Source organism: Macaca nemestrina, chromosome 3 (assembly GCF_043159975.1).
Source record: "Macaca nemestrina isolate mMacNem1 chromosome 3, mMacNem.hap1, whole genome shotgun sequence".
Lineage (NCBI taxonomy): Eukaryota > Metazoa > Chordata > Mammalia > Primates > Cercopithecidae > Macaca > Macaca nemestrina.
The window spans coordinates 13684294-13710002 of record NC_092127.1 but is presented as its reverse complement, the minus strand read 5'-3'; the positions used below and the strand labels follow the sequence as shown (position 1 = coordinate 13710002).

General features: G+C 35.6%; 1 protein-coding gene across 6 annotated transcripts in view; it reads left to right on the top strand.

The window, feature by feature from the left end:
* The first annotated feature begins 281 nt into the window (after window positions 1-281).
* The window catches only part of LOC105466756 (WD repeat domain 17), a 116309-nt gene continuing 90881 nt past the window's right edge, over window positions 282-25709 (top strand). For 3 of the 6 annotated variants that reach the window (XM_071092815.1, XM_071092813.1, XM_071092809.1), the window contains exon 1: window positions 282-522. The gene's annotated coding sequence lies outside the window, so the exon portion shown is untranslated. Of the gene's footprint in view, window positions 523-15958; window positions 16230-25709 lie in introns of all 6 variants that reach the window. The other 3 variants (XM_071092810.1, XM_071092814.1, XM_071092811.1) reach the window with 3 other exon arrangements.

The window sequence follows — 25709 nt, the reverse complement described above, 5'->3', positions numbered from 1 at the left end:
TGTATATTTGACTCATTTTCCTAGAAAGTGCAGACTCGCTATAAAACGTGTTAGGTGGTGAGAACGCCGGTGGTTCACTGTTTTCCTGCACTTTCAGCCTCAATGCAAACCCTCTGCCCAAAGACTCGCTCCAGCACGGAGGAGCTGCGTCTTCAGCACACTTTCCCTGTTGCCAGGTAACCAACTCCCTCAGCCTAGTCTCCAGGGGTCACGAGCCGCTTCCGCCTCCCCCGCCAGGGTGCTCCAATCAGCGACCAGTGTGGCTGTCACGTGGGCATCCGGGGCCGACCCTGGAGAGCCCGGCTCGCGGCGCCTTACATCGTGGCTCAGTTCTGGGGCTTGCGGAGCCCGCTTCCCCGCCCCGCGGAGCCCGCGGGCCCGGCCGCCCCGCCCCCGGGAGCCCGGGCGGAGCAGGCCGGGAGGGCGGGGCGGGTCCGCGCGTTGGCGGTGCTAGCCCTGCAGCTGCGCCGGCCGGCTTCAGCACCTTTCTCTGTCCGCCGCTACAGCCGCCTCCTCCTCCAGGTAAGAAGCCGGTGGGGCCGCAGAGATACGGCAAGCTCAGGCTTGAAGAGGGTGATGCTTGAACTGTCGCGGCGTCATGCGAGACGGGCTCTGACCACCCTGTGGTCGCGGACCAGGGTGATGTACGTCCTGCAGGACTTTGCACACCATGGTGCCTAATGAGATAATCCCCTTGGTTTTAGAGCCACACACCTGATTCTTTTTTTTTTTTTTTTTTTTTGAGACGGAGTCTTGCTCTGTCGCCCAGGCTGGGGTGCAGTGGCCGGATCTCAGCTCACTGCAAGCTCCACCTCCCGGGTTTACGCCATTCTCCTGTCTCAGCCTCCTGAGTAGCTGGGACTACAGGCGCCCGCCACCTCGCCCGGCTAGTTTTTTTTTTGTATTTTTTAGTAGAGATGGGGTTTCACCGTGTTAGCCAGGATGGTCTCGATCTCCTGACCTCGTGATCCACCCGTCTCGGCCTCCCAAAGTGCTGGGATTACAGGCTTGAGCCACCGCGCCCGGCCACACACCTGATTCTTACAAGGCACAGCAAACAGTGAATATTTACGTATCTAAACTACCATTGCAGTGTAAACTATGGACATTTCGAGGGACATTGTTTTATTTTTATGGCCATTAAGTATATGTCTAGAGCATAGATTGCTGTTCTCATCCCTCCGCCGGCCAGACACTTCTGTATAGATCATTTACGGTAACCCTTTGAAGATGGTCTTATTAGTAGGGTTGTACTAAGAAAGGTTTGAGTAAAAAGGAAATGTATTCCAGAAAAAACAAAACAAACAAACAAAAAAAACGATATTGGATGTAAGACATGTATACTATGTATTAAGTAGATCGTAAAATAGAATCTTTGCTGTCCTCCCCTCTCCAAAACCAGACTTGTTTTGCTTGCAAAGATTGAAAGGAACAAACAATTTAAGGAGACTTTTTTACTATATTAATTAAAAGCAATTGATTTGAATGAAAAGTAATGAAAAGTCCAACCATGTATCAAAAATAAGTTATTTTGCATGTTAATATATACATATACGTACTATATATATTTAACAAGGGTTTGAAGAAAGATATTGCATTTCTGAATCTTTCATAAATATCCTTTAGAGAAAACTATCCAAAAACACAAGTTCATTATAAAAGGATACGAAATGGCCAAAGTCCAACAATGTGAGGTTATAGTTGCCATTCTTAGCACTGTAGTAACATTTCTGCGTTGTAAAAATTAGAAAATAAATGACAATGAATGTATGAGAATTAATAAATTTGAAGTCCACAGGAGTTTAAGCATTAATTTATTTGTAGATTTATGCCTTATCATTACCCTGCTTGCCAGGAGCTGATGCTGGGCGGGTGGTGATTACAAACTCTTTGGAGAAAGCACTCTTACATCCTTTTGAGATTCTGCCTCACTGGCCTAAGTGTGCAAGAAAATGGATATAGTTATATCTAACTGTTTTGAAGGCAGACATCTGAGATAGGTGGTCTGAGAACCTTTCCCCTCCTATGATCTAAAATTAAGTGTAGTTATTAAGTGCTTTTGAAAAGTTGTCAATTCATTAATATTTTGGGATACATCGTTTACTGGATTGTTTGGAGATTAATGTTACAAATGGTGGCTTTAGAGTTCCTGGGAAGTTTTAAAGCAATGACCTATTTCAAAGGGCATATATGGAAAGTAAAGCTCTTGAGTTCCACAAACTTTATGTAAAAATAACTGATTGAATGTTATTGTTTACATTACTCTGACTTTCTCTTGTGTTGATATTAATAGAACTGCTTAAAGAACTGTGGACATCTGAAGATGTTAAATATGCTTACTTGAAGGTTTTACCATTCTTTATTCTTCTTATTTCTAATGATAAATAGTGGTGTTCTAAATATTTTTAAGTTACTCATTAGTCACATAATAATCCCATAGATTAGAAAGCCATATTTAGGCCAGAAAAACAGTGCTCCCAGTATAGGGAAGACTAGGGCTAGAGCGCTTTTGTTGTTGCTGTTTTCTGTAGACTCTATCTTGTATCCTTTAGTCTGGGAAAGGAGGGGCAGGGCCAGTGGCAGGTTTTTAATTACTGGGAGAAGTTTAAGAACAGGTTTCTGTTTGTTTCTTTTATTGTTTTACCCTGATGGATACTAGAAGTCCAACATGAATGATTAGTTTGTCACTATTAATGAAATGTGTAAATTCTCCAGAGTACCTAATTTTGTTACCTAAATACTTTAATGAAAACTAAAATGTAATTCTAACAGTGTTGAAGCATTCACGTTTTCGTCCTGTATTCCAGAATTTCTTTGAAATCTAACGTATGCAAGAAAGGTAACCCTTGATCAGATTACTGAATTGTAATACTGAATACTTAGAGTTTACCCAGCCATTCATGATAATTACGTATATGCAAGCATCATTGCTTCTTTTGATAACTGCTGAATTATCTCATTTTACATTTTGTATATCTGTTCCATTGAACAGATGGAAATATTAAAGTGAAGTCATGTATCTTCCAGTGGGTCTTCAGGAACAGAGATTTCATCAAAATTATATTAATTTATAGAAATCATATGAGGATAGGCCGGGCGTAGTGGCTCATACCTGTAATCCTGGCACTTTGGGAGGCTGAGGCAGGTGGATCACCTGAGGTCAGGATTTTGAGACCAGCCTGACCAACATGGTGAAACCCCATCTTTGTTAAAAATACAAAAATTAGCTGGGCGTGGTGACGCATGTCTGTAATCCCAGCTACTTGGGAGGCTGAGGCATGAGAATCTCTTGAACCCAGGAGGCGGAGGTTGTAGTGAGCCGAGACTGTGCCCCTGCATGCCAGCCTGGGTGACAGAGCAAGACTCCGTCCAAAAAAAAAAAAAAAAAAGAGATGATACTGGAAGGAATTTCTTATTAATTCATGCTCCTTTTCTTTTGTATCAGAAACATATGAAACTCAAGATTTGATTGGTACTTTTCAATATCCAAGACTGTGCTTTATCCTGTTAAAAAAAATATCGTGATTATTTTTTCATTGTTGATAAGACTATTCCTTGAGATTTGTGAGCAAGAAATTAGATATGGATACCTGAAGAGAATTTTAGAAATTCTCCCAAAGAATCTGTTCTATAAGGAAACAAAACCTAGAGAAAAGCATTTTTCTTATTTGAGTTTACTTATAATGTTCACTAAGGACTTGCAACTTTGGTAATAAAAATTGGTAGAAACACTATAAAATGATCCGCTTTGTATAGTAGAAGAAAAATTCCCATTATGATTAATTAGAAAGATTTGAAAAGTTCCCACTTAAAGCATGGGCTGTCACTTTAGAAGACACAGTTCAGGTTATTTTCATCTGATTTCAGTGACTAGACAGGTATCACTTCAGTGACTAGTCAAACATTTCAAATAGGCTAGATTTTGTAAGAAAAAAAAGAACTTGATGTTGGAGCCACAGCTGGCACGTGCCTTCCAGATGTCACATTATCAGCTACTTGAGTAAAATAATTTTTATATATAATGATAGAAGTCTTACTTTTTATTGTGCTAAATGTACTTACAATGTGTAGTTCAGTAAACTTCTTATAAAATTCTATAATTCTACATTCTAATTTTAAAAATGCACCATAGAAATAGACAGTAATATAAATCTATAATTAAGATAATACAGGAGGTAATTTAACAATGTTATTTGCTCTGGTAAGGATGATTGATAATTGTCATGTTCAGATAAATTCTAGCAAAAGTGTAAGAAATAAATTTCCATATGTCAGTGAAGATATAACAGTCAATACTTGTTTTGTACATTCAGATGTTCTGAGATGGAGAACTCAAGGTAGAGGTCCTTAAACAATTTTTCTTGTGCTTAGGTTTATTGTTTTCTTCTTCAAGATTCTTCATATGTATTTTTTTTAGCTGTAAGCATGTGCCAGTATCCCAGGCAGACTCATTCACAGCGATGTATAGTAAGTTCAATTTCATATCACGCACACAAAAAAACTTACTTTCAAATTGGAAAGTAGAAAATAATTTTTATTACACGAAGCACTCATGTTTAATGTGCTATTAAAAAAAAAACTCTTCATTATCCAATACAAACAGCTCCACATGAAGTCTCAAAAAATGAATAGTTGGTTAATAAGAAATAGCTAACATTTAATTACGTTTGATTCTTTAAGATAAAATATTATAGGTGGCTTTTAATGAAACGAGTTATGGACCATTTTATTTTTAAGGTAAACAGGTTTGAAAGGATCATTTCGGAATTTATGATAGAAGGATCCTTAAGACCAGTTACTCTAACACCGTTATTTTCTTAATGAGGACACTGAACACGTAAAAATTATGTTTGCAAAATTTTTAAGGGAAAAACTGGCTTAGAACCTCGGACTGTGACACTCATCTTTGTGCTCCCTCTCTAAAGAGCTACAGAATGGATCACCAACATGGTTTTCTCATGTATTATATTTCTTCAAGTGACTAAGTCAGAAGTTTAAATAATTAAAGTCTAAATCATTTTCGCATGGTTAAAATAATTGTTGTAGTTAACAAACAATATGCACGTGTTTTGGTCTCATCATATAGAAAGTTTACTTAAAATACTAGTTAAAAATTATTTTTCCAATACTTATATAATGTATTGGTTTGCTCATTAAAATAAGATTTGCTGCAAAGTCGTTTGTGACTTGAGATCTGGTTACCTTAGAAATGTCTTATTCCAATGCACTCCGTGGTACATAAGTAGCCATCACGCCTAAAATTAAATGTTAAGAATATTAGAAATAAGATGCTTTTGGAAGTTATATCTGAAGCCAAGATTATGGTTACCCTTAGGTACAACTGTAAGGTTGAATACGTTTGTTTTCTAGGCTTTCTCCCACTTTGGTACTAGATGCTACTTATAGCACTGTTACTCAAAGTGTACCTTGGACTAGCAGCATAAGCATCTCTTGGGACCTTGTTAGATATACATATCTTTAGGCCAGGTCCCTACCAGATCAGAATTTCTCAGGGAGGGGCTCAGGAATCTGTGTTTTAACAAGCCCCAAGTGATTCTTATGCAATGTGGAGTTTGAGAAGTACTGCTACAGAGTACTTTATGCCGTGCAGGTGAATGGTACATGAACATTACTGGCTCAACAGGCGATCAAGTCTCTTGGCAACTTGGTTGCCTCTTGAGATAGTAATGTTCATCTACTATTCTACTTCTGAAGCTTTACTTGGAAGTACCATAAACTACTAAGTAAATGAATTTATTCCTGAAAATATAATAGTGGATATGTTTCACTAAAATTTACATATCAATAGTGGCTTTTTGGGCATAATATCTCACCTTCAAAATTAATTCATTAGCTCATGTTTAAGGGAAATTTTATGTTGGCTAAGAGCATAGTATTTGACTTAGGCAGACTAATATGTAGATTACCAACCTATCAGATCTGTGCCTGCGCCCTGCCTTGGGTGATATAGCCCTTTACTTAGCGAATTAAAATGAGACTTATTTCAGGTCTCTGTCAATATATTATGCATATATTGAAGATGGTTTTAGTTTAGTTACTTTATGTAGACCCTTTTTTCCCATTTTTTTTCACTTCTTTTTTCTTTTCTTTTTTCTTCTGAGACAGGGTCTCCTGCTGGAGTGCAGTGGTGCGATCATGGCTCACTACAGCCTCGAACTCCCAGGCTCAATCAATCCCCCCATATCAGCCTTCTGAGTAGTTGGGACTACAGGCACGTGCCACCACTCCTGGCTAATTTTTTTTTTTTTTTTTTAATTTTTGTAGAGAAGGTATCTCACTATGTTGCCCAGGCTGGTCTGGAACTCCTGGGCTCAAACGATCCACCCAACTTGGTCTGCATGAGGTTCTGTGCCTGGCCCTGTTTTTGTTTGTTTGTTTGTTTGTTTTGATATTCAAACTTCTAAGTGTCCATTTGATTTTCTTTCCTGGTTTTCCCAAATTGACTTGCCAAAATAATTTTTAACACCTTTTCCCAGAACATGAATATGCCAGTATTAAGTGACTTTCTGCCATATGGGGAATCCTAAGTTTGATAGACAGAGAAGCATGAAGGCTCATCCTGCTTCAAAAACTCAACATGCAAAACCCAACTCACAAACCAGGTTAATTAGAAGAGGAGCGGGGGTCCTGGGGATTACATAGCAATTTATGGCAGAGGTCCTGAAGTCTTTTGTTTTTTTTTAATGAGCAGTGATTCTATTTATAAAAATAGGAGTATACTTTCTTGCCACGCCCTATTGAAGAAATAATCTTGTATCTTTTCTATGACAAATATTTACTTATTTCCTTTCATAGTGTTCTCTGAATGGAATATTTACTTCAAAAATTCCGAGTTTATACTTGAAAATATGTGATTTCTCCCTTTTCTTTTCTCTCTCTCTTTTTCTTTTTTTTTTTTGGAGACAGAGTCTCACTCTGTCGCCCAGACTAGAGTGCAATGGCACGATCTAGGCTCATTGCTACCTCCGCCTCCCGGATTCAAGCAATTCTCCAGCCTCAGCCTCCCAAGTACCTGTGATTACAGGCGCACGCCATTATGCCTGGATACTTTTTGTATTTTTAGTAGAGACGGAGTTTCACCATGTTGGTCAGAGTGGTCTCGAACTTCTGACCTCGGCCCGCCTTGGCCTCCCAAAGTGCTGGGATTACAGGCATGAGCCACCACGCCCGGCCTCTCCCTTTTCTATTATTCTTTGGATAACTCTCTCAGAATGGTCACATTGAAAGTATATGAATGAGCCTGTTGAAGTAGAGGTGGATTACTTCTTTGATCAAATCAAAAATTATTTCCATGTTGCAGCACAAAAGCTTCTGTAATCCTCTAAGCATCTGGGTAAGTCTAGTTCCAGGATTCAAATCCATGTAATTTTCATTTTCATGGCTAAAATGGAGGAAAGTATAAAAATAAGTATATGGAAATAGATAATAAAGGTAACTCCATTCATCTTTCCATATCTTTGGATCAGTGTCTTGCTCTTTTGATGTTCAGTGTTTGGTCTTACATATAACTCCTGTGTTTTGTTGACCAAGATGGAATTCATACTGGTGTAGTGGTCATTTTGTGAGCCCAAACTAGAACTGCCATAATGACCTTATTCTTCTCTACTTGCTACCTAATCCAGGATTTTAATGTAGGCTAATACTGTACTTGTGACCTATTTTGTCTTCTAAGCTTTTAAGAACATCATGATTTGACATATATTGGGAATGCTTAGATAACACTGCCTGCCAAGCATGTAAAAGGTTAACTCAGAAATGCTCAGGCAAACTCAAGCATGTAAAAGGTAAACTAGACATTTAAGAGATTAATTTCAGTCAGTAGAAGATACCAGAGGCAGTTTTTCTGCCAACTCATCTTTATAGTCATTGAACTAGGCCAGTAGTTCTTAAGCCTTACTGTGTACTTAAATTGTCTAAGAGTGATATTGAAAAGCTCCACTCCAAGGTTCTCATTTATAAGAGTTGGGATGTGATTCACAATTCTGCATTTTTAGCAAGTGTCTGAGTCAATTCTGATGCGAAATACTTGAGAACCACACTTTGAGATACACTGATTAAGAGACTTTTGAAATCCTATTTATCCTTAATAATGTATGATGCTATATATCACAATGATAATAATGCTCATTTAGAATTATGGATTCAGACAAGAAGAGTTCAAGTTAGTGGGCCAATGGATGATTTTTTAAAAATTCCTTTCAGTTTTCTGCATTTTCCAGATGTTTTCCAAAGAGTAAGCACCTATGGATTATATGAGAAGACATATTTTTTGCATAGCTCTGAGCATATAGTATATTTACATTTTAAACACTGATATTTCAACAACATGTTTTTAGGGTTTTATTTTTTAGTAATAAAGGCAATACATTTCCATTACAGAAAAATTACACAATTCAGAAGTGTATAAAAGTGAGTTTAACAAAACTACCTTGAATCTCTGCATCCTGGTATAACTCTGACCTTTGAATAGACATTTTTAGGTACTTTTATTGATTTTTTTTACGATTTCTCAGAAATTCCCAGAAACACATCTCAGAGTCTTTATTTTTGTGCTCCCTCTTTTTAGCAAGCTTTTTTTCACCGGATGTCTTTATATTTTGCTTTCCTTGAAATGTCTGCTCGGTATCACCTTTGAGGTCTTCCTATGCTATCTTTTAAAAAAATTACAATATGAGCTCTGTCTCCAGAACTCCTTTTCCCTTTTCGCTCCATTATTTTTATTTTTCTCTATTCCACAAATTATCTTGAGAGATGTATGTGTGTATATATATGTGTGTGTGTGTGTATATGTGTATAACTCAAGATAATTGTGATATATATTACATATATACATATATATTTATATATATGTATAATTATTCATTTTGCTGATTTCCTTTTTTTTTTTTTAACGACAGAGTCTCACTTTGTCATCCAGGCTAGAGTGCAGTGGCATGATCATAGCTCACTGCAGCCTCGATTTCCTGGGCTCACGTGGTCCTCACACCTCAGCCTCCTGAGTAGCTGGGACTAGAGGTGCACGCACCACGCCTGGCTAATTTTTGTGTTTTTGTAGATATAGGTTCTTGCTGTGTTGCCCAGGCTGGGCTTGAACTCCTGGCCTCAAGTGATTCTCCGACCTTATCCTCCCCAAGCCTGGGATTAAATACACGAGCCCTCGTGCTAATTTTGTGATTCCCTGCTACAAGAATAAAAGCTCTGAGCATGCAGGATTTTTTTTAATTTTTTTTTTTTCAGTTCTTGCCTAGCACATAATTATTGCTCAATAAATATTTATTGAGTGAATGAGTAAATTGTGCAGTGATTACTGAAAGTTTAAAAAGTCAATGAAATAATAAACTTCCCCGAATTTTACCATCTCAAAATAGCCAAATATTTACCTTGAACTGTATATTCTTTTAGCTTTTAATGTGTATGTGTATATATGTATATATTAATTTTTAAATGCAGAAATGTAACTCTGACATGCCTTTTAAATTAACTGTGTAGACTTTATGAAATGATTGATTTATAACTACTCTTTTCATATTAAGATGTTTTATGTATATGTTAATATTTTCCCAGTTTTTTCTTTCAATTTTATGATATATTTTAACAAAAATAGTAAAATTCAAGATTTCATTTCATAATTTTTGTAATTTTGTGTTTTTTAATTATAAGATGACTGTGTCAATTTCTAACATTGTGAGTCGATTTTTCCCTAAATATCAGGAAACAAATTGTGTCTATTGATTACCTTTGTTAAATGAGAAATTTACCATATCTTTGTTTTCTTCTATTCTTCTCCTCAGCTCTAGTACCTAGGAAAACAATATATGATTTTAAAGTTTTGATAATGAACATTTTAGGTTATCTGTCTTCTCTTTCAGTCGTTACTTTGTTATTTGCATTTTCATAGCCATATTCCAGTTTCTTTGCTTAATACATTTTAAAAATTACATTGACTTTCATATTTGAGCTGTTTGTTTTGATTCATTTTTAAAAAGACTGTAATTTTTTTCAAGTACTTTTTAAAGAAGAATACATGTGTAAATTGCCCTCTAAATCTTTCCAGTATGAGAATGTCTTTCTGTTTGTTTTCCCTTCACATATGGATGATACTTTGGCGACTTATAGAAGAGTGAGATCAGCATTTTGGGAGGCTGAGACAGGAGGGTCACTTGAGGATAGTTCAAGATCAGCTTGGGCAACATAGCGACACCCTATGTCTACAAAAAAAGAAAAAGAAAAAGAAATTAGCCAGAAGTGTTAGTGTGTGCTGTAGTCTCATTTCGGGAGGCTGAAGCAAGAAGGTCACTTGAGCTCAGGAGTTTGAGAGGGTGTGCTATGATCGGGACACTGCACCCCAGCCTGAGTGATGCAGCAGGACCCAGTCTCAAAAAAGAGAAAAAATAAAAAGCCAGAACACAATAGTTCTTCAGTTTAATAAAGTAATTATATCACTGAATTGGGAATTTTGTGCAGTGGTGAAAAATGATGCCAATCTGTTTTTTTCCACTTGTATGTACTATTTTTACAAAATTCTTATTTGCTCATTAGAGTGTAAAGAAATAAATTAGCCTTGAATTTGCCTTAATATACCTAGGTATGGATAGTTAACTGTATGCATACATACATACATATATATATTTAAGCAAAGTATGTGTACCTATATATTTAAGCAAAATATGTATATTGCTTAAAACAAAAGCACTTTTGATCTGCCTAATTAGAGTCTTTTTTTAAACCCAGTAAATGAGTTGTCTTTGTTGTTGCTGTTTTTTTTTTTTTTTTTGGCTACATCTCAAATTGTTGTTTTTGTTTCTGTAGTTTTTTTTACTTGTGCTTTAGCTTTTTCTAAAAATATTTTTAATATTTTAGTTTGAAGTTTCCTTCCTTGTGTACTGTGTCTTTCAATTTCTCTCTAAATTAAAAAGAAAATGTCTATTTTCCAGTGTTTTGGAAGAGTTTTTTCACTTTGTTCTCTGAATCATTGATTTTTTTTTTTTGCAATTTCAGTTCGGCTCTTTATTGTTCTTTAATGTAGATTTTTATTCTGCTATTGTCTTTTTTATTTTCATAATCATTATTTTAGCCATCTCATCCTGCAGACTCTTTATCTTAGCTGATAGTATGCTCATTCCTACTCCTGAATGAGAGGTGGCCCGTATAGGCTGTTGATTACCAAAGTACAGAATGTATAGGTTTCTGCAGGCCCCAAACATTTTCTTCTCAGATACTGGATCAGTTATATTACTATGTGATCAATGTCAAATCTCCTTCTTATATCAACATTGATAGAAATCTTATGTCAATATCCTAATCTAATAGGCATTGTCTAGCAGACTCTCTATTATCTAGTAGATTCTTTTTTCCTGAGATGGAATTTTCTCCTTTCTGCATTGACTCAATCAATGGGGAAATACATGAAAAAAATAAAAGTACTTTTTGCTTCCACTTATAATATGTTGCTGAAGAGCTACACTTCCTTAGAGTGTAGTACTATTGTCTTACCTCACTTTTTCTCCCAATTTTTTTTTTTTTTTTTAAACTAGGAGCCATGGTCACTGAGTAAATATAAGGGCGGGGATCATGGACTGAGTGAAGGAGGACAGAAAAGGTACATGATGGAAATGAGAAAGACAGTCCTACAGCTCCGAGGCCATGCATGGTTTAATAGCTCTGTTACTTTCTGGTTGATACTGATCTTGTTTTTCTAAATTGGGGGCATTTGATGAGGCAATGACAATGTACATTTATACGTATGTCCTGGGAGAAAGGCTTCTACAATTTCTAGCAGCATTGCGGATGGTCCACCTATGACACTATAGTTCCTTTCACGTGGTACCTATGACACCAATTATAGTACCTTAGTGTTTAGAGGAAATTCCTCCGAGATTAAAATGTCGTTGATGCTGAGACCTTATTTTATGTGTGACTGTGAGTTTTTTGGTGTATTTTTCCTGTGGTAAGTGCCAATTAGGGTTCTTCCAGCTGTAGGTAACAGAAAATATACTCACTTTACTAGCTCATGTAACTAAAAAAGAATCTAAGGATAGAGTTGGACGATTGTATGTATCATTCATAACTAGCTTCAGTGTTAAATTGATGTCATTGTGACTCAGCCCCTCTCTACTGTACTGGCTTTTTTCAAGCTCCAGGTAGTAGCCTCAAGCAATTCTACATACCTCCTCATGACAGTGAGATAACTTATATCCTCTCTGATTTCAGACTCTCTGTGGTTTAGTCCACAGAAGAGAAAGCTGCTTTTTCTAGTAGTGCCCATAAAAGTCCTAAATTTCAAGATTAAACACATTTGACCCAGGCAAACAGTGATTGCTTGCAGTCACTAAATATTAGTTTGCATTTTCTAGAACTTTCTATAAATAGAATGATACATTGTATACTTTTTGTCTGTATTGTTCTCAGTATAATTATCTTGATATTTATGCATTTGTTGCATGTATCACTAGTTCATTCCTTCTTATTGGTGCAGAATATTCCATTATATGGATATAGTCCTTTTTTAAATTCCTTTGCCTACTAATGGTTAGTGGGTTGTTTTCAGTTTTTGGCTATTAGAAATAAATCTGTTTAAACATTTATAAAAAAAAATAAACACATTTGAGCTATTTTCCCATCATTGAACCATTAAAATGGCTAGGGAAATGATGAGTATAAACTGGAATCACCTGCTCTAGTTCAGGGACTGGAATTTTACCTAAACCTGGACTGAAGCAGAGGAGAGGGTCATCAAATACAAATGTAGTGATTGCACAAAGAAGGGAATGGAGGTGGTGGGGAGGCAAACAACAAATCTTCAGTATGGTGTTTAAGTGGAAAGTGGGAAGAGATTCTGTCAGGATCTGCTAGAAATGCTATTTTAACCTGGAACACTTGTATGCCTCTATAGCACAGATGACTCAGGCACATTGAACCTACAAACAAAATAGAACTTTGAATCTTGAAACTTGTGGGAACAAAATTCCTCAACTGGAATATAAAAGTATAATTTTCAATTAAAATTGTATTTTGCTGCTTATTTCTCCAATTCTCATATTTTGATCTTTGTCATGGGCTTTTTGTCATTTTTTAATTAATTAATTTTGTTCATTGAAACATAGTTATATGTACTTATGTAGCACATATTTATGAGATATGCAATATAGAGTAATCAAATCAGGATAGTATATCTGTCACCGCAAATATTTATCATGTCTTGTATTGGGAACATTCAAAGTCCTCTCTTCTGGCTATTTGAAAACATGTAATAAATCATCATTAACTATAGTCTTCTTATAGTGCTTAGAACACTAGAACGTATTCCTTCTATATAGCTGTAATTTTGTACATTTAATCCATCTTTTCTTATCTCCCCTATGCTGCTACTCTTCGTGGCTTCTCATAAGCAGCATTCTACTCTTTAGTTGTATGATACCAACTTTTTTACCTTCTGCATAAGAGTGAGAACATGCACTATTTACCTTTCTGTTCTTGGCTTATTTCACTTAACATGTCTTCCAGGCTTATCTATGTTGCCATGAATGGCAGCATTTTTTTTTATGGTTGAATAATATTTCATTGTGTGTATACACCACATTTTCTTTATCCATTCATCTGTTGATGGACTTTAAGTTTGATCCCATATTTTGGCAATAGTGCTGCTGTGCTGCAGTAAACATGTGAGTGGAGATATCTTTTTGATGTACTGATTTCCTTTTGTCATGGGCTGTTTAATAAGTAAGTAGGTAATGAAATGTAAACTAATAAGAAATGTATTAGAATTGGAAAAATAAAACCCAGTTTTTTATTAGCAGTACTGCAAATAGTCTCTATTAATGCTTTTAAATATTTACACATAGTCTTTACTAAAATGTCAACATACACATACATACTCATACATTTCTCAAATGGAATGTCTTTATCACCAGAAGGAGATTCATATTAAATCAAATTAAGGAAACATCAGTTATTCTTTATACCTAGTTGTCTTCATCCATTTTCTGTTGCTTACAAAAGAATACCTGAAACTGGGTAACTTGTAAAAATAAGTTTGTTTCTTACCATTATGGAGGCTAAGAAGTCCAAGATCAAGAGGCCACATCTGGTAAGAGCCTAAGAGCCTTCCTGCTGGTCGGGACTCTGAAGAGTCCAAAGGAAGTGCGGGAAATCACAAGGCGAGTGGGGTGAGTGTGCTAACATGCTTAACATGCTTGTTGAGGTCTCTTCATATTCTTACAAGCCACCACTTCCCCTCCCATGATAACCTACTAATCCATTGAGCCACTAATTCATTAATTCATGAATGGATTAATTGGTTCATGAGGGCAGAACCCTCATGATTTAATCACTTTTTAAAGGCCCCACCTTTCAGTGCTGCCACATTGGGGATTAAGTTTCCAACACATGAAATTTAGGGGATGCAGTCAAACCATAGCAGCAGTCGTCAGTAGCTATTTACTGTAGTCAAATTGGTGGCCATTTACTGAATTAGAAAAAAATAACTAGGAGCATATTTTGTGGGGAACATCGTAAGTTTTTTTTTTTTTTTAATAACTTAAATGTGAGATTCTGTTTAAAATCCATGTGGGGATGTTAAACAGGAAATTATAAATATGAATTATACACAAGATAAAAACATGGGGGTAAATTTATATGGTATTTAAATTTCTAAAACTGGATGGGATCACCGAGAGAACAGTGTGGAGAAGAGATCCAACGACTGATCCCTAGGACGTTCTAAAGTTTGGAGTTCAGAAAGATGATGAGGAATCAAAACAAAAAGATTAAAAAAAACGAATGGGGAGAAGGCACTGAAGTAGTAGGGGAACCAAAAGAAAGCACTTTTCTAAAAGGCAAGTGAAAGAGATGTTTCAGGAGGGTGGATTCAACTGTGGTCCAACGTGGCAACTACTGCTGCTAAAGTAGCAAGTAAAATGAGGACTCATCTTTGACTAGTGGGGGTTTTACTAATTTTGCTAATTAACAACCTGTTTCTCAATCCTCAAATGCAGGATGGATACTTCAGTCTTAACTTTACTTGGCCTGTCTGAAATATTTAACCTGCTTGAGAATGTTCTCCTTTGACATTCAGCATATTATTTTCTATATTATTTTTATTTATTGTACCTCTGCTCAGTTGTCTTTTCAGCCTCTTTTTTGTTTCCTGTACTTATCCCTCAGACATTGGTGTTGCTCAAAATTGTATATGAAATGCTTATCCAGACTTCTGTATTTTAATTTTAGGAATCTCCACCTACATGTCGCACTGACATTTTGCATTCAATATCTCTTTATAGAGCTTTACCCAGACCTGGTGCTCCTACTGAATTCTCTCTCTCAATGAATGGGCTAAGCTATTCAGTCAGGCAGAAGTCGACAAATCTTCCTTAAGTTCTCCCTCTCCCTTGCTTCCAGTTAGTTTATTAGTTCAACCCCTGTCCTTGTCATCTACTTGCATATGTTTTGCCACCATGTCCCCCAGAGGCCTTTTCAAAATAGTGTCAGGATGATATTAGTAAATCACAAAATGGGATTTTTGTGTGATTTAAAAATATCATTAGCATGTTGAAAATGTTTCAAAGACTCCCCAGCCCCTATAAAGTAAAATCCACAATTCTTACCACGATCTACATGACTTTCCATCCTTCTGCCTCTGCCTGTCTGTTCGTCCTCGTGTTCCGCTACTTCTCTTTATGTGCCATTATACTTTAGGCAGAGAAAAATAATTTCTGTCTCAAAGTTCCAGTCCCAACTTTTTTTTTATGCAGCCTTCTTGGCCACCTAGATCATAGGCACATTTTTCTTTATGTTCCTCCAAGTATGTGTTCATTCTGTATTATAGCCAACTGTTGCATATTGTTTCATACATTTATTTGTGTCTATTAGAAATGAAGTCGAGTGCAAATAAACAGAAAATCAGCAACTAAAACAGACTTCCTTTTTTTCATATAACAAGAGGCCTGAAGATGGTACAACAATACCGTTAGAACGGCAGCATCTCTGCAGTTTTCTTGGCCTTTCCTTCGGGGACGCAAGACAGCTGCTGCAGCGACAGCATCACATCAGTGTTCCAGTCAGCAGGGCAGGAGAATAACATCATAGATTTCCACTTGTATCTCCTTAGCTGAAGCTGGATCAGATGCCCACACTTAGGCCTCTACTTGTCCAAGGATGATGAAATTACTATGACTGGCATAGACCAATCATCATTCTCCTTCTAGGAACAGGTAAACAGCCTTTCCTCCCTGAGATCAGTGTAATTCCACCTGTACCAAAAGAATGTGGGACTTTGTTGGCAGGGAAAGAGACAAGTGACAATGGTTGTTGGTAGATTAGACAACATATATGTCTGCTGTGTGTCTAGCTCTTCTGCTGTAAGTTTCTTGAAGCAGCTTTTTTTTCCTCCTTTGTTTACTTCTTGTTTATCTTTGTATCTTAAATAACTGGCTTTAGTTCCTGGCCATGATTTATATTATGTGCCAACATGAATGAAATGAAATGATGCAACAAATATATATGGATTAATTTTTTCACTAAATAATATGTGATATTAATGAGATAAAAACATAGGTAAATAATACATTTGGTAAGGCAAATGACACCAATTCTGCTTATAATATTACTATAGACAGTAGTGACTGAATTTTAATAACCATGTATGCTCGGGTGATGAAACATGGTAATCACATTTAAAGACGAGAAATTAAGAAAGCTGTAAGTACTTGACATTATTGACTAATTGAGAATTCCACTTTGTAAAATATGATTTGAAAATAGGTAACCTAAGAGTTGACCTGAGATTTGGCTGCATGACCGAGAAATGCAACATTATAGTGGCTTAAAAGTCCAAGTTTTCCAGGATTGAGACATCTAACAGTTCCCATTCTACTATTCTTTGGTATAACCCTTGTCCTTACGATCCAAGATATTTGCTAATGTGTCAGCCTTCCTTTCCAAGTTCCAAATGGAAGAAAAAGGGTGAACTGAAAAGGGTATGCCTTTTCTCTTAATGCAAACAATAAATCCTAATGCTTTTTATCTTTGAAAATTTGTGGAAATATAGTGTTTAAGTAACATACTTTTCATTTTAAAAATTATTTTCTCCAATGTTAGATTCATCTACATTTTACAAAATGCTTTTCATGGGATATTTTGAATTTATTTACTGTAAGTCTTAGGAAATAGCACAGATGAAGATGAATTTGAGACAGGGAAATATAGACTTATTCAAAAATATAGGTACTTTTGAATAGCTTATTATACTTTTTCTGCTGCATCAAGCCACTTTCATAAAAGAGTAAAATGTTTTTCTGTGAATTTTAATAAAGACTGTATTTATATTTCTTAGAAATAAAATGTACTTAAGAAACTGCTCAATAGATTTTCTTAGAAAACCCAAATAGATTAAATAGCAATTAACTTAGAACTCTAATTTTTACTCTAAAAATTAATAATATTTTATTCATGAGGCACTGTGGCATATGTGGGACATTTTAGACTTGTTATATTACCCTCATGCAAGTGATTTTTTAATGTTTAGACTAGAACAATTAGGGATTCTGGCTAGAAATTTTGGTTAAATTTTCAGGAGATGGAGGCTGAGTAATTCATTAAAAAGAGTTCATTGACTATGATGATTATGATTCATACTACACAAACGTATCATCCAGAGGAAATTCTTCCCTTAGGTTGTTTTTATTTTTGTTTTTAAGCATAAATAGAACATTATCAGCACTCCCTACCACCACCAAGGATACCACTAGCAGAATAGATGAATATTGTCCATTTTTGTGCTTTGTATTTATGGAATACAGTATTATTTTTATATCTGGCTTCTTTCATTATTTGTGAATTTCATCCATAGGGTTGCATATAGTTGTTACTTATTCATTTATTCTCATTATTATAAACTTTTCCACAGAGTATGAATGTATTGTATTTGTCATTGTACTATTAAAGTATACTTGAGCAGTTTATACTTTATATATAGAAATGCTGTGAATATTCTAATACATGTCTTTTAACGAACATTACCCATTGCTGTTGGCTATACACTTAGGAGTGGAAATGCTGGTCATAGGGCATGTATTTGTTTGGCGTTAGAGGATTCGGCCAATGAGTTGTCCAAAGCAGTTGTTCCACACATTCCCCTGAGCAGTATATGAGTTTCAGTTACTCTGCATTGTCGCTAATCTGCTATTGTGCATTTTAGCCCTCTGTTGGGAGTGTAGCAGTACCTCTTTGCAGTTTTACTTTGTATTTCCCTTATGATAGTGATATTGAGCAACTTTTTATATGCTACTTAGTTATTTGGATGATTCAGGTTCTGAATTTATCTTCCCTTTTATACATTTTTCTATTGGTTTGCCAGTCTGTTTTGTTTTTGTTTTTGTTTTTCCTTGGTTGTAAGTATCCTGTGTTTATAGATGCTATAAATGTTTATAGGTCTATAAACATTTTCTCCCTTTTCACACTTTTAATGCTATCTTGATGAATGCAAATGTGTTAGTCTGTTTCATGTTGCTATAAAGGAATGCCCAAGGCTAAGTAATCTATAAAGAGAACAGATTTATTAAGCTTATGATTCTAATGTCTGGAAAAGTTCAAGATTGAGCATTTGGTTAAGGTCTCAGGCTGCCTCCACTCATGGTGGAAGGTGAAAGGGAGCTGGTGTGTGCAAAGAACACATAGCAAGAAAGGCAGCAAGGAGCTGGGAGTGCCAGTGTCTTTTTAACAACCAGCTTTCCTGGGAACTAGAGTGAGAACTCACCCTTTTCCTGAGAGAAGACATTAATCTATTCGTAAGAGAACTGCCCCTATGATACGAACACCTTTCCATTACATCCATCACACCTCCAACATTGTGATCAAATTTCAACATGAGGTTTGAGGGAGGACAAACATCCAAATTATACCAATAAGTTTGTAACCATAATATTGTCCTATATGTCAGTGTTTTCCCTTGTGATTGGCAGTTTTTGTGTCCTATTTAATGAGTCTTTTCCTATCCCTAAGATAAGATGTTATCATTAGTTTTCTTTTAAAGCTTTAATATTTTACCTTATGTATTTACTTTTACAATCGCCCTCTCTTTTTAAAATTATGTTAGCTTAGTGTCAAGATTTTATATGTGTGTGTGTGTGTATATATATGTATATATATGTATTCATGGAATACAGTATTATTTTTATATCTGGCTTCTTTAATTATTTGTGAGTTTCATCCATAGGGTTGCATGTAGTTGTTGCTTATTCATTTATTCTCATTATTATAAACTTTTCCTCACAGTATGAGCATACTGTATTTATCTGGGTATATCCATATATATATACATACATATATGTGTGTGTGTATATATATACATATGTGTGTGTGTGTGTGTGTGTGTGTGTGTGTGTGTGTGTGTATATACACTCCACACACCCCCGTATTTCCATGAGGGTATTCAATTATGCAGAATCATTTACTGAAAGGTCTATTCTGTGCCCCACTGAATTATCACCTTCACCATAAATCACTTAATGGCATATGAAGAGATCTGTCCTGGACTCATGCTGTTCAGTTTGTGTCAGTTTGTGTATCTTTGCATCACCACCACCCTGTCTTAATTAAGATAGCTTTATAATGGGTAGTGTAAACATTAGGCTTGTTCGTATAAAACCTCAGTCTTTTTCAAGACTGTCTTAGCTATTCTTGGGCATTTACATTTTCATATGCATTTTAGAATTAACTTGGCATTTTTCATACAAAAAAATCTGCTAGGATTTTTTATTAAGACTGAATTAAATCTGAAGATTAATTTTGAGAGAATTTACGTTTTCACGACATTTAATCTTCTAATTCATTAACTCGATGTATCTTTACTTTTTTGTTTAGGATTTTTATGTTTAATTTATGAGAGACATTGCTCTGTAGTTCCCTTCTTATACGTCTTTTTCAGGTTTAGGGAAGATATAAAGAAGTGAGAAGTGATTTCTTTTACTATATTCTCAAAGAGTTTTTGTAACATTTCTTTTTGAAATATTTTAAATAATTCTCCAGTGAAACGATCTGGGCCGGGAAGATTGTGTGTGGGAAAAGTTTTACATGTAGACTTATATTCATATTCAGGCTAAATATTAGATTTTCTCATTCTTCGATCAACTTTGGTAACTTGTATTTCTTTTTGAAGAATGTGTGCATTCATCCAAGTTATCCAATATGTTGGTGTGAAGGTGGATATAATATTCTTTTTTTTTATGTCAGTACAGTTCTACAGTGTTTTTTTTTTTTTTTTTATTCCTGAGAAGGATCTGATATGGATATTTGTATTTTTTCTGTATTTTTCTTGATCAATAAGGGAAGCAGTATTTGGTTTAGTTGATTACCTCTACTGTATGTTTGTGAACTATTTCATTGCTTTCACCTGTTTTTGGAATGATTTCCTTTTCTACATTTTTTTGGGCTTGATTTGCTTTTCTTTTTCCAATTTTTAAAGATAGAAACTTAAATCTTTGAATTTTCTTCCTTCTCCTTTTCTATTAGAAAAAGGTAAAATATAATTGATGCTATAATCCTCCCCCACTTAAGCATTGATCTAGCTGCAACCCACAAATTTCTGTTTAGACTTTGCTATTTAGTGCTAAGTATTTTCTAACTTCCATTTTTTATTTCTTTTCTGATTCCAAGATTTAGAAATGCATTCTTTAATTTCTAGGTAGTTGTGGATTTTGTAGTTTTATTTATTGATTTCAGACTTAATTCTATCCTGATTTAAAAATACACTCTGAATGATTTCAGTGTTTTAAAGTTTGGTTAAATTTTCTTTATGACTCTGTGCACGGTTTATTTTTATAAGCAGCCCACCCATGTTTATTTGAAAAGAATGTGAAGTCTATCTTTATTGGGTACAGTATCATATATATGTCAATTGAGTCCTTTTCTGTATGTTGTTCAGATCCTATGGGGTTTTATCTATTTATTCTATCAGCTATTGAGATTTATTACTTAAAATCTCCCATTATGATTATAGATTTACATAGTTTTCCTTTAATTGTGTCTTTCTTTTTTTGTCATTCTTGCTTTATTTAATTGAAAACTGTGTATGTCATTTGGATGCAACCAGTTTTAGGATTATTATATATTTCAGTCTCATTGACCCCTTTATCTTTAAGCAATGTTCCTCTCTTTTTTGGTAATATTTCTTGCCTTAAAATCTATTTTATATTTGATTTATGTAAGATCTTTCTTTTGGTTAATATTTGTATAGTTTATCATTTTCTGATCTTTGACTTTCAACCATTCTGTAATCTTTTATTAAAGTGTGTCCCATGTAATGAGTTGAATTTTTTAATGTAGATGCTCATTTTATTTTGATTTGTAATTTTATTTTCTCTTATTCAATATATAACTGTTATAGTTTTATTTATGTATACAAACTTTTTCTCATTTATAATTTTTGTTTTCTCATTTATAATTTTTAATTAGTTACACTTTCCTTCAATTAACTTGCTAACAGTATGTTTATTTACTGTCCTTTTTTGTAATTACCCTGGAGATTCCAGCATGTAAATTTGACTCATTATAGTTTAATACAAATGATTACTTTTACCTCTTCTTTAATGCTAATACTAACTCCATTTATCCTGCTCTCTTTTGTGTTACTGTTTTCATATAATTTAGTGCTACAAATATTTTAAATTTCATAAGACATTACAATGATCATTTTGCATAGTTAATATTCATTTATATTTATCTACATATTTTCCCTTTCTGATGATCTTCACTATCTCTAACATTTTCATGTTTCTTTTCCTTCTACCTAAAGAAAGCCCTGACATTTTTTTTTCTAGAATGGGTCTACTAGCAATGAATTTACTAGGTTTTGTTTGTATGAAAACTTACAATGAAAATGTTCATATTCTTCCATTTTTAAATACTATGTTTGCCGAGTTGTTAGTTATCTTTTTCTCAGAACTTTAAAATGTAATTTCATTGCATTCTGACTTCCATTATTTCTATTGATCTTTGCTGTAACATGACCATTTTTAAGATTTAACATTTTCTTTTTGTGGTTTTTGGCATTTATTGTGATGTGCATGAATAAGGTATCACTTTAACTTATCCTCCTTGGAGCTTGGTAGTTCAGAGATCTTAGTTTTAAAATCAGTTTCAGAAATTTCTCATTCTTTCTCTCTCTTTGGTTCCACTATATTATTCCTTTCCTCTCCTTATTCTACTCTTCCACACATGTTTAACTTTTCTGCCTACCTTATCTGTCTCTTATGCTTTGTTCTGTTTCTCTTTTTCTCTATGCATTGATTTTGGCATATACCATTTATTTATGTTCCACTGCACTAATAGTGACTTTTGGGGTATCCAATCAACTAATAAATTCATCCATTGAGATCTAAATTTCAGCTATTGTTTTTTTCAGTTTTAAAGTATAGTATATTCATTTTATTTTTATTTTAATCAATTAATTTTTTTTTTTGAGACGGAATCTGTGTCACCCAGGCTGGAGTGCAGTGGCGTGATCTTGGCTCACTGCAACCTCCACCTCCCGGGTTCAAGCAATTCTTGTGCCTCAGCCTTCTGAGTAGCTGGGACTACAGGTGTGTACCACTACATCCAGCTAGTTTTTATATTTTTAGTAGAGACAGGGTTTCACCATGTTGGCTAATCTGATTTCAAACTCCTGGCCTCAAGTGATCTGCCCTCCTTGGCTTAAAGTGCTGGGATTACAGACGTGAGTCACCATGCCCAGCCTTTATTTTTATATATTCCAATTATCTGGTAAAAATACTTCATTTTTCAACTATTTTACTTTATTTTATGTGTTACTGCACATAAAAATAGTGTATGACCTAAGGTAAAGAGAAGCATAGTGTATACTTTGTCACTAAAAACTTCAGACCCAGCCAGGAGGGTAGTGATGCATGCTTGTAACCCCAGCTACTTAAATGGCTGAAGTGGGAGGATTGCTTGAGCCCAAAAGTTTGAGGCCAGTCTGGGCAACATGGTGAGACCCTATCTCTTTAAAAAAATTTCAAACTGGAATCACTGATAATTGGAGTGTTGTCAGCTGCACTGTTTTTTCTTGTTGATAAGGGTGAGCTTGGAATGTCTGATCAAAGTATGAAATATTGAATCAGAAACATTTTTCTATGCAGATTTCTTCAGGCCTTTCAGAACATGATAGTGGAGATCTGCTCAAGTACACATTTTCTGTGGTAAGAACAAGAATTAAGGACTCAGAGGACCCGCTATAGATGTGGCATGAACAGACTGAGATAATTATGGCAAAGTCATCACATTTCCTGTTGGTATTTCTTTGGATCCCAAACACATTTCCTTGATCTAATCCATCCTCAGTTTATTTAGAAAGACTTCTGTTTTTATTCCTGCCCCATCATGGGGATTATTTATTTTTTGTTTCTGCCTTCCTCATCTGCTTGTCCCTGACACTGCTTGTCCCTGACACTGCTTCTAACAATACTTGTGGATTAGAGAAGAATTTGTACTATATCCCAGAGATAGATTTAAGTTGATGTATGCTGAAATATTGATGGTTGGGGTTGGTGGGCAGCAAACTCTAATGGAAAAGTAGAAAGGAGAAATGAAATTGCCCAAGTGAAGTTAGAAAATATAATCTAATTACACTGTATCTCTATGTGGACGAGTTAATTTCCGCATTTTTCCCCTTTTAATTTTGTTAATATTAGAAAACACTACTGTGGAGTTTTAGTATGTAATTGCTTAGATCATATACCTGAAAGCAGAAATTGTAATCTAGTGTTTTATAGCAGCAAAATGTACTCATCAGCATAATTAGCATAAAATAAACATTGTAAACTCCCTAGACATCTCCTTTAGGGCTTCTTTTAAGTTACAATTTCTGTTCCCCCCCAAAACTTTTTCACAACTTCTAATAACATAGAATTAATTTTGCTTATTTTAACTTACTATAAATGGAATCATGCAATATGTATCCTTTTATGTTTGACTTTTGATTGTAATAGTTCATTCTAATTCTTTTATAGTACCCTAATGTAGTATTATACGACAATTTTGATCCCCAGTTTATGAGAGTCTGGTTCTTAGCGAACATTTGTGAGTCTCTCCTGTACCCCTAAATCCCTTTCTGTGGCAGCCAGTCTCTGCTTTGTATGTATGAGTGTTGAGAGTTGTGTATATGAGTGTCGAGTAAGAGAGCTTTTTTTGCATTTCCTCCAACAGTGGCAGATCTATGCCTTGTTTTTGGACAGAACTGGGGACTAAGATTTTTCGCAGCCTGCTCCCTTGGGTATGAGAGCTTTTGCTTCTTCCCTTTTCCTAGAACTGGTGATTTTTCCCTGGTTCCTAGGGTCGGAAAAGAGGGTTTTCTATCCCTCCTCTGAAACAAATGAGGTTTGCTTTTACTCCTTCTCCATTGTTCCTGGAAATGAAGGTGTTCCATTTATATGTAAGTGGAAACAAGCATAACTTGGAATTTCTGTATTTTTGCCTGCCTGGTCATTATTTTATTAAATGCTGATAATTTAATGTTATCTTCTTCCAGAGAGAATCTACTTTTGCTTATGGGGGGTATTAGAGTAGGGCAGTGCTATAGATTGGATGTTTATCCCTGAAAATCCATGTTGAAATTTGATCCCCAATGTTGTAGTTAGGGTATAATGAGGTGTTTGGGTCATGGAGGTAGATCCCTCATGAATTGTTTGGTGTCATCCTTGCAATAACGAGCAAGTTCTTGCTCTATTAGTTTCTATTAGAGCTGGTTGTTTTTTAAAAAAAAAAAAAAAAAAAAAAGCCCGGCATCTCCTTCCCCTTTTCTTGCTCCCTCTCTCTTTCCATATCATCTCTGCACACACCAACTCCTTTTCCCCTCTGCAATCAGTGGAAGTAATCTGAGGCCCTAACCAGATGCAAATTCTGGTGTCATGCTTCCTGTACAGCCTGTAGAACCATGAGCCAAATAAACCTCTTTTCTTTATAAATTACCCAGCCTTGTAGCAAGACAAACAGGTGAAGACAGGCAGGTCACATTATTTTAGTCATTAAATGAATTTACTTAAGTTGAGCCTCAGGCTTTGTGAGAAATGGTCTCTTTCCATTTCTTCCTTATTATTAAGATATAGGCCCATATGGTCCTCACTGAAAGGACATCATTATCACCCAATGCCGAGACCAGCTCGGTCAGGGAGGCCCTAACCCAGTGGTGCTAGAGGAATTAAAGACACACACACAGAAATATAGAGTGTGAAGTGGAAAATCAGGAGTCTCACAGCCTTCAGAACTCAGAGCCTTGAACAGAGATTTACCCACATATTTATTGACAGCAAGCCAGTGATAAGCATTGTTTCTATAGATTATAGATAAACTAAAGGTATTCCTTATGGGAAACAAAAGGGTGGGCTGAAATAAAGGGATGGGCTCTGGCTAGTTATTTGCAGCAGGAGCATGTCCATAAGGCACAGATGGTGCACGCTGTTGTCTGTGGTTTAAGAACGCCTTAAGCGGTTTTCCGCCTTGGTTGGGCCAGGTGTTCCTTGCCCTCATTCCGGTAAACTGACAGCCTTCCAGCCTGGGCATCATGACCATCACGAGCATGTCACAGTGCTGCAGAGATTTTGTTTATGGCCAGATTTGGGGCCAGTTTTTGGCCAGATTTGGGGGCCTATGCCCAGCAACCTAGTAAAGATTTTATCCAACAGCTGCAGAATATACAT